This window comes from Nannobrachium achirus (genome assembly GCF_963921795.1).
Source record: "Nannobrachium achirus genome assembly, chromosome: 6".
Lineage (NCBI taxonomy): Eukaryota > Metazoa > Chordata > Actinopteri > Myctophiformes > Myctophidae > Nannobrachium > Nannobrachium achirus.
This window is the reverse complement of record NC_137815.1, coordinates 52,089,197-52,098,185: the sequence shown is the minus strand read 5'-3', so window position 1 is coordinate 52,098,185 and position 8,989 is coordinate 52,089,197.

Genomic DNA, 8,989 nt, shown 5'->3' with positions numbered 1-8,989 from the left:
TATTATACTAAGCCCATATCTAACAGGACTTCATATGGGAATGCCCATATATGGAGGAAGACGGCCCATATCTGACTGTGTGGCTGGTATACAGAGGGATCTCCATATAAATATGGGCATAAAAGGGATTGTATACATGTATGATGTCAGATGTCATAGACGTCATGGGACTTTCACACAACGAATAAACGATTAAAGGACAACTTTTTTTTTTTACAATAAGTGTTCATATTTTAGATAAAGTCATTAGAGAAAATAAAAGATGAGTGTTAAAATGTTTTCATTTACTTCTTTCTATCGTTTTAGTGATTTTAACAATTTTGATTTGCATAAAAACCTCTGGGAATGATTACCTCCCTATGCTCAGGACGCTTGCCTCCTTTTTCCATACCGCTCCACCTAGCCCCCAACCCCCGCCTCCCCATTCTCCCTCTCTGTCCAAGACCTCACTCAGAAGGAAATGGAACGAAGAAAAAGTCCTGCTGCTGACAACATGATGCTTTATTTACTATAGTTAGACTACTTTTTAGATTTTGATTATTATTATGACAAAACACTTCTGTCATAATCAATTTCGGCCGCGATGCGACGCATTTTGCACTCGGAACAAAATGAAATGAAGCAAAACACAAGTGTTTCGTATGAAACACCTGTTTGTTAAGATTCGGAAGGAAGCACTCCCATCCTATGGGATGGCGCCCTGCGCCGTCCGAACACCAGAACGTTAACGTCTACTCCCGTAGGTCGATCCAATCGGCCGAAGGGGATGTCAGTCAAACGTCATAGCCTCATGACGCGGCCCTATAAAACCCCTGACATCCTGTCCCTCCCCCTCTGAGAGCTCTGCCTGATGTAAAGAACCAGGGCCGAACTCCGGATGGGAGTGCTTCCTTCCGAATCTTAACAAACAGGTGTTTCATACGAAACACTTGTGTTTGTCTATGATTCTCCAGTCAGCACTCCCATCCTATGGGAAACATAACCTCCCGGGGAGCGACAAGGCCAACTCCAACCACTCTTTCCCCCAGCCAACCCGGCACAGGGAAAAAAGAGCCAGAGAGATTAAGGACCCTTACGGGCTAGGCCCACCAAAGCCCACCACAATCCTAGCCCATCCCATGTCACAAAGAGAAATAACATAGGAAAAAAGGGTCCCCCTTCCTTACGACCACTACGAGATAGTCAGGAAGGGAAAAAGAAAGTGTACGAGAACACCAAACATTCACTCCCAAAGTGAAAACACAGCCACGTGCCACACCTCAGGAAGAAGAAACAGCCACCTGTAGAACTGACTGCGCCAGGGAGCGAGGTGCCAGATCCAACTGATAGTAGGCTGTGAAGGTGGAAGGCGACTTCCAATTAGCCGCCAAACACACCTCCTGAATCGAGGTCCCCTTAGCGAGACCCCAAGAAGAGGCCATGCCTCTAGTCGAATGGGCTTTCAGGCCGAACGGCCTAGCCACCTTCGCACTATCATAGGCTAAATTAATAGCCTCCACAATCCAACCAGAAAGCGTCGACTTGACAATGTCGGTCTTCTTGGTGGATTTGCTATGTGAGACAAAAAGACGATCGGACTGCCTCCGGTCCTTCGTCCGCTCACAATAAACCTTCAGAGCCCTGACAGGGCAAAGATGGTTTAAACGCTCCTCCTCCTCCGAGCCAAAGGGTGGAGGATGGAAGGCGAAGATCTCCACAGGGACATCTTGAACCAGCCCATTCTTGGGAATAAACTGGAGACGAGGTTTGAGTAAGACCTTAGAGTCATTATTCCCAAACCTCAAGCAATCTTCAGCCACCGAGAGGGCATGAAGATCACTCACTCTCTTGGCAGTAGTCAAAGCCAAGAGAAGAGCAGTCTTGAGGCTAAGAAGCTTCAAGGAAATGCTCTCAATTGGTTCGAACGGAGCCTGACCCAGCCCCCGAAGAACCACCTCCAAGTCCCACGAAGGGACGAGAGGCCTAGCGGCCAGGTTGTCACGTTTGACACCAGCCAAAAACTGTGACACCCAAGGATGACTCGAGGGTCTGCAACCATGAAGGCCCAAATGACACACGTCAATAGCCGCCAGGTACCCCCTAATCGTGGAAGGTTTTAACTTCCGAGCCACGCATGACTGCAAGAAGTCCATAATAACCTCCACGGAGATGCTGACTGGTTCAGCCAGAGGGTGAACCGCCTTGCACCACGCTACAAAGGCCTCCCACTTCCTCGCGTACACCTCGTGAGTAGAAGGAGCCCTAGCCCTCTGCATCGTTGCCACGACTGCAGAGGACAGCCCAGCCGCCCTCAACTTCTCCCTCTCAGGGGCCAGACCCAAAGGTCTAGAAGTTGAGGGTCCTGGTGGAAGATCTCTCGACCCGCCTGACTCAGCAGGTCCCTGACCAGGGGCAGCTGCCAAGGCTCTCCGTAGAGGAGTGGAGCTATCAAAGCTATCCACACCCCTTGCTTCGGAGCCACCAAGAGCATCTCCAGACCGAACCTCCGTACCCTTTCCAGGGTCGGCAGGATCAGATCCAGGGGGGGAAACGCATAAAGAAGGCCCCGAGGCCAGACGTGAGAGAACGCGTCCAGCCCCAAGGGAGGGTTTCCTGACAGGGCAAAGAACCGAGAACACTTCGCCACCGGGTGGCCGAACCTGTCCCAGATCTGACGTGCCACTGAGGGGCAGAGAGACCAGTCCTCGTACCGCGGTTCCCTCCTGGATAACAGGTCCGCGCCGCTGTTCAGCAGGCCCGGAACATGGGAGGCTCTGACCGACCCCAGGCGACTGAAACACCAGAGAGTCAGCTCTCGTGCCAGGGTATCCAGCGCCCGAGACCGAAGCCCCCCCTGTTTGTTGATATAACACATCGTGGCGGTGTTGTCTGTTCTGATCAGAACGTGCCACCCCAGGATGCGCTGCTCGAAGTGTTTGAGCGCCAGGAAAACCGCCATCAGCTCCAAGTAGTTGATATGACGGCCCTGTAGGTCGGGGCCCCAGAGGCCCCTGGCCGTGCGGCCCTCCAAGGTCGCCCCCCAGCCCGCGAGGCTGGCATCCGAGGTTATCACCTTCCGGTGAATCACCTGCCCCATCCTGACACCGCTGGTCAGGAAACCCACGCGTAGCCAAGGCACGAGTGCCGCCACTGCCTTGGGGGAGACCCAGACCAGGTCTCTCCCCTGAGACGAAGGAATCCGCAGAGAGAGCATCCAGCGCTGGAAAGGTCTCATGTGAAACCTCCCCAACGGAACGAGATGAATGACCAAGGCCATGATGCCCGTGAGGCACATGATCTCCTCGTAGCAGACCTCCTGTCCGCTGCTGAGGGCCCCTGCACAGGACAGGAACTTGTCCACTCTCTCCTGTGACGGGCAGGCCATCATTCTCTGGGAGCCCAGCAGGGTCCCCACGAAAGTGATCCGCTGAGAAGGAATCAGTTCGCATTTTTGAAATTTAAACTGAACCCCAGCGAAGTTAGGTGCGCTATCACCACTTGTGTGTGTAGCGCCACCTCCTGGTACGAGCCTGCGCTTATCAACCAATCGTCCAGGTAATTTGCAATCCTGATGCCCTGACGTCTCAACGGCTCGATAGCCGCCTTCGTCACCATGACGAAAACGCGAGGACTCAGTTTGAGACCGAACGGGAGAACGGCGTATTCGAACACCCTCCCTTGAAAAGCAAATCTTAGGAACTTTCTGTGGGGGGGATAGATGGAGACGTGTGTGTACGCGTCCTTTAAATCTATCGACGTGAACCAGTCGTTCTCCCTCACTGACCGCAGCAGGGTGGCGGGGGTTAACATTCTGAACTTGAAATCCTTCAGATACTGGTTCAAAACACGTAGGTCCAGAATGGGCCGAAGTCCCCCTGTTTTCTTTGGCACCAGGAAGTAAGTGGAATAAAATCCTAGGTGTATTTCGTTCCACGGGACCTCCCGTATCACTCCGTTGCGGAGGTTCGCCTGAATCTCCTCCCCCAGGGCCAGCGCACGCGGCCCCTCCTCTCTGGTGAAGGTCACCTGAGAAGTGAGCGGGGGAGATCTGCAGAATTGAATTCTGTAACCTCTTTTCACGGTGCGAAAGATCCAAGGGTTGGGACTGTATTTCTTCCACTGAGAAAGGCAGTTTGCTAGAGGAGTATAAAGAGGAAACTGTTCTAGCACCGCCCGCTCGGGAAGCGCCGGGACGCTTACCAAGCGCTCCGGGGGAAGAGAGACTTCCGCCGCCGACGTCCCTTGAGAGGGCGTCGAAACGGTGAAAATCGTCGAATCCGGCTGCGCCGGAGTCGAAAACGAACGCACCTCGGGCCGGAGGGCCGTTGGATTGCGACGTTTCGAGCGAAGAACCGAGCGCCCCTGAGGTCCGGGAACGAGAGGCGCCGGAGTGAAAAACGAGCGCACCCCCGGACGAAGGGCCGACCGGGGGGGCGACGCTGCGGGAGGAACCGAACGCACTTCCGGGCGGGGCACCGCCCGGGGGAGCGCCTCCACGGGAGGAAACGAGCGCACCCCCAGGCGAGGCACCGCCCGGGGGGGCGCCGCTGCAGGAGGGAAGGAGCTCACCTTTAGGCGGGGATCCGACCGGGGGTGCAGCGGAGTAGGAGGAAACGAGTGCTCCCTCACGTGCCGTGCTGGGTCCAGCGCGGGGAGACGTGCAGAAAACAACCTTCTTACTTTTGCCCGAGGTGGGCCTAAAGAAAGCGTTTCCCCACCCTGAGGGAACGCACGTTTTAACTTTAGCTCTTCTAACAACGTCCCGTGAGGGCTCATAGAGTTTACCGTTAGCAGAGGATTCTCTCTCTGGAGAGGAGGACACAGAATCAACTGAGGTACATTCAGAGCTAGAGTGGCTAGGCTGCCCTCTCGTGGAGACGCCAGGGAACTGTGTGCCTGCAAATCTACCTTTGTGTGATTTAACGCCCGGAGAGGCTGAGAGGTAGGAGTGTGTGGCCTGTGTGAAGGTGTATTTAACAGAGCGTGAGAGCTGACCTGTGTGGGCTGAACACCTAGAACTTTCTGTGCAATCGGTGCAGGAGAAAGAAACAGACATTTTTTGGGAACACACTTTTTCTTTACTATAACTTTGCCTTGAGAGGTGGTTACAGAAAAAACATTTTGCAGACTGACAGGGTGAAAACAATGAGAAGTTTTTTGCACACAGTCCCTGGACAGAATGTCATTTACGCTGCGCTCTTCCTCGTGGGACGGTAGTGCGGAGGCGCGCGCTCATCCTTGCTCCTCTGGGGCGGAGGCCCCTGGCTGGGGGTGCGAGGAGGAGGAGGCCTGGAGGAGGAGGAGGACCTGGGAGCCGAAGAAGCAGAGGAATTGTAGCCCCGGAACTTGGAGCCGGATCTGGGCGCCCTCTGTTTGACGGCTTGCTTGTGGCCCGAGGCGGAGGAGGAGGGGGTAGGCGTGGGGTTCACCACCAGCCTCTTGGTCTCCTCACGGGCAGTGGCGTGCTTCTGGAAGACTTCCAGCCCACCTTCCAGGAGCTCTCTGGGGGAGCTACGCAGATTCTGTAGCTCCTCTTTTTCTGGGTCCTCCTTCCGCAGGGCCGCGGCGGCAATCCAACGCGCCGACTCCTGACGTAGGATGTGGTCCATGGCCCTTCCCGCCCAGGAGACAGCGTGGTAGTTGAGCTTGATTAAGGTGAGCAGGGCCTCCTTCACCTCCGCAGCGTCGTCCTCCGGGAGGAGGTGTAGGCTGCGCCCCAGGATCTGTTGGATGTAGGCTGCCATGAGGCCCTCAGCGTTGAGATCTCTGACAGTAAAACCACAGGCCCTGTAGGTGTCTTTGGCCCCCTTGGTCAGGTTCTTGTCCACCTTGTCCTCCAGGGCGGGTTTAGGACCGGACAGGAGAAAGGGATTTGTTGCCGCCGCTCCCTTCCTGCTGCGGAAGTTGGCCTCCAGGGTGGCAGCCAGAGGGCGACCAATAGCAGGGAGGAGAGGTATCCCGATCTCAGGAGCCCCTTCGAACTCCGTCTTGAAGCCAACAGGGGGGGGGTCATGATGTTCCTCCCAGGTCTGGTGGAGGAACTGCTCCAGGTTGGTGATCATGGGCAGCGCCTTCATAACCTGGGGGGGAGGTTCCGTGGCAGGCACCCCCAGCATGGAGGGCTGACGGGCCTCCGGAGGGTCTAGCAGGGTGATAGGCAGGCTCAGAGCCCGAGTAGCCCTCTCCATGAGGGACCAGGTATCCATCGGGCGAGCTGGCGGCGCGCCGTCCTGAGTGGCGCTAGGCACCGCCGCTGTCCCCGGAGCTCCAACGTGAGGAGCCGGGGGAACCGCCTGAGTAGCTGGGGCACCAGCCACGGCAGGCGGAGGAGGGGGCTGGCTAGGGGAGGTAGAAGGGTCTACCTGGAGTCCCTGCGTCCCAGCGTTCCCTGTGGGTGAGGCGGTCCCCGCCGCGCCTTCGGTAGAGACCTCCAGCGCGGCGGAGGAGCGGGAGAAAAGAGGAGGACCAGCACCAGGTGCGGAGAACGTGAACTCCTGCTGGGCGGTCTCCATAGCCACGTCGTCCTCTTCCTCGAGAACCTCTTCCACGACGTCGTACTCGTCGGAGCCGAGGGAGAAGGGGGAATTCTCGTAGTCACCTTCCTCGCTGTCCTGGGAGGAGGCGGGAGAAGGAGAGCGGCGACGCTGGGCCTCCAGCGGAGTGGAGGTGGGGGGCCCCGAAGCCCCTTGAGAAGAGCTAGCACGGGGCCCGGAGGGAGAAGGGCGCGGAGCCCCGAGGCTCGCTTCAATCTCGCCCCTGAAGGTCACGCTGGCCTGGTTTGCCCGACTGATCCGGAGAGCCAAAGGCATGCGGCGGCAGTCATCGCACTTTGGATGGGTGCGGACTCCCTTGAAGGCATGCTCGTAACCCAGGCAGTTCTTGCACCTGGTGTGGGTGTCTCCGTTGTCCAGCCAGAACGGGCAGTCCGGGCCTTGGCAGGCCGTCAGGATGAAGGAGCCACACTGCATGACGGTCCCACTGGAAGTTAAGCTAGCAGCTATGGACAGTGGAAGCGGCGCGCACGTGTCTGAAGAACAAAGGAAAGTTTGAAGAAGAAGGCAAAAGTTCAAACCGTTGGACTCGCTGTAGCTCGTCGCTATCGGTGCAGAGGAACAATAATCCGTAATCCAAAGTCGTTGTCGTGAAGAAAGCGTAGGTCGATGAAGAAAATGTTTGAGAGTAGGTCGTCGTGAACGGCGTTCTTTGCAGAAGGCAGAAAGACGAAAGAGGGGGAGGGACAGGATGTCAGGGGTTTTATAGGGCCGCGTCATGAGGCTATGACGTTTGACTGACATCCCCTTCGGCCAATTGGATCGACCTACGGGAGTAGACGTTAACGTTCTGGTGTTCGGACGGCGCAGGGCGCCATCCCATAGGATGGGAGTGCTGACTGGAGAATCATAGACAAACACGGCGCTCACTAACAAGGGGAAAGAGAGGCGCTTCTCTGTGAAAACAATAACAAATAGAACATAATTAAGCGGCGATAAAGATAACTATGTCGATAATTAACAACAACTGCCGTCTACTGCCGTCCTGTTGTCCTGCTGTTGACAACATGACGCTTTATTTACTAGTTACTTTTTAGATTTTGATTATTAGTCTATTATAAAACACTAAAGTCATAAGCTAATCAATTTCGGCCGCGATGCGCACTGCATGATGCCATCACCCTCTTTAGTTGAGAATTTGTTTTTAAAACGCTATTTTTACCCGGTGGGAATGACACTATAAAATAGCCATGTTGTCATTTTATTGCTATTACAGCACACATTTGTTATTTTCTATTGTGCTGTGATCAATTGCATGTAAAACTCACACGTGTGCGCTGTGGACTGGGACGGTGGGACAGAGGAGGGAGAGCGGGGAGGCGGGGGTGGGGGCTAGCGGGGGTGGGGGCTAGGTGGAGCGGTATGGTAAAAGGAGGCACGCGCTCAGGACTCCCTATAGACGCCTTAATGGTCCACGTCACATTGATATAAACCAGTATGCGCACGCCGGTCGGCACCAAATGAACCCCACCGTTCATAGGATGCAATGGATGGCACTCGTGTTTAAAAATGCATTCCATCAAACTTTCAGATGCCGTTTTTCTCCCAGTGTGGAGGAAGAATGTTTAGGATTTTTACTGTAAATTCTCACTCTTGAAATATATAATCCTTAGTTTCTGTTGATTGTAAACAATAATAGCGATTCAAAACAGTTGTCCTTCAAACCCCACCTCTATTCACCGTCATCAGAACAGAGGGAGCGCTCCTCTTGATCACCCACCCGATCCACTGGATCACCAGAGCGTCTACTGCTCGCCCAGCTGCAGTCCATGAAGCCTAATTATGCTCCGTCCTGCGACGGTGTCGCGCGCAGAGCCGCAGACCTCCAAGCTCAGAAGGGTTGCATTGGTGACGCGATGTGAGTTTGTATATCAGCTACTCTTGACGTGGAACACCGTTGCGCAATGAAGTATAATATGTCTCGATAGGGCGCTCCCATGGGAGCACCTCACTAGCACACAAGAGGACGTTGAATAACCAGTGCTCCCCAAAACAACAGGTTTGGGGATCTGTTGGGAATTGATTACATGATACAGTCAGCTGTGCATTCAGTCTCAATGTTAGTAAACAAATAATTGGTCTATCAGGTGGGACCCATCTCTGTTTGTTTACAATGGGTTTGCACCGCCATCTATTGGTCAGAGTCTAGAAGTACAACTTGTACTTGGTTCAGCATTGATTGATTGATTGATTGAAGAGTTTGTTTAGCCTGACACTCAGCCTGAATTGACATTTCGTTTCACTCCATTATTCAGGGTCTGGATGGAACTAGGCTAGAGTTTGTAAGTTTGCATAGGAAAAGGTACAGTTTCATGACAGTACAGTTCACTGGTACAAGGTCAACTAAAAGGAGATCCAAGAAAGCCTTACGGCTTATTTACATAGGAAACCTTTATTTAACTCATATAACATTGAATGACAGCCATCAAGCAGAGGTAGCAGAGGTAGTAACATCATCA